The sequence below is a fragment of the Sinocyclocheilus rhinocerous genome, unplaced genomic scaffold (genome assembly GCF_001515625.1).
Source record: "Sinocyclocheilus rhinocerous isolate Xijiao unplaced genomic scaffold, SAMN03320098_v1.1 scaffold138, whole genome shotgun sequence".
Lineage (NCBI taxonomy): Eukaryota > Metazoa > Chordata > Actinopteri > Cypriniformes > Cyprinidae > Sinocyclocheilus > Sinocyclocheilus rhinocerous.
The window spans coordinates 1044697-1045821 of NW_015635519.1; the positions used below are offsets into that span (position 1 = coordinate 1044697).

The 1125-nt window shown below is 35.4% G+C and overlaps 1 protein-coding gene across 1 annotated transcript in view; it reads left to right on the top strand.

The window, feature by feature from the left end:
* Window positions 1-1125, top strand: part of LOC107746957 (UPF0606 protein KIAA1549L-like) — a 75305-nt gene that overhangs the window by 50835 nt on the left and 23345 nt on the right. The gene's annotated exons all lie outside the window — the stretch shown is intronic.

Below are 1125 nucleotides of genomic sequence, written 5' to 3' on the forward strand. Positions count from 1 at the left end.
ATATTCTATTGTCCTACACCAACCCTACACCTAAACCTACACCTCACAGGAAACTTTGTGCATTTTTAGATTTTCAAAAAACTTAATTCTGTGTGATTTATTAGCTTGTTTACCCGTGGGGACCTCAATTTAGGTCCTCACCGTGACACGAGTCCCCATGAGTCTGTATGTATTCAGGTTTAAGTCCCCACCAGAATAGAAAAACAGGTACACACACACACAGCATTAATGCTAAATATGTTTTTTCAGACATGATCATCTGGACATGTTAGAGGCATAAAAAGATAGATGATTCTCTACCAGAGAGAGGTTTCTTTTTGGTTTGTAGTGTTCACAGGAGGTGGAAACAGGTTCATGCATACATGGGCCAGGGCACAGCAATCACATCAAAGCCAATTACAGGGAATAATAATTAACGGTAGGGAATAACGGATACACTTATGTGTGTGTCTGTGTGGAAAGAACATGGTTCCACATGCAACTGTAATGTGATGGTGAGAATATCACACACCTCACTGTCACAGTTTTGCTCATACTGACTGTGAGGTCATTTGCTTTCTCCTCACAGTCCATTCTTATCTGCTTTGTCTCTGCTTTGTTGAAGTTTCTGTATTTATATTTAATTATTTAGCAGATGCTTTTCATCCAAAGTGAGGACAATAGTAGCAATCAAACCAACAAAAGAATAATAATATGTGACCCTGGCTGTGAAAACCCAGCTAAAGTCTTTTTTTTTGTTGTGATTTACTGTTTTCTACATAAAACCATCTTTCATAAGGTAAAGAACATTCTGTGAAAATGTAACCTTGATATCTTTAATGTCGACTGAGTAAAGCCATGTCAAAGATTGAAATCATAGTGAAATTAATGGTCGAAATCAAACTTTGATGCTTGTTATCTCATAACTAGATTTTGAGACTTTAGCCTGGATTTCACAGAGAGGGTCACATATGTAAGTGCTGTGACAAGTCCCGTTTAGACTAACACATAGCCCAACACAGTTTTTATTTATTTATTTATTTTTAAATAATAAATAAAAAATAATGAAAAGTAGATCAAATAGAAATAGAACAGAGAGAGCTATAGTGTTAGAGGGTAAAGGATATATATATATATATATATATA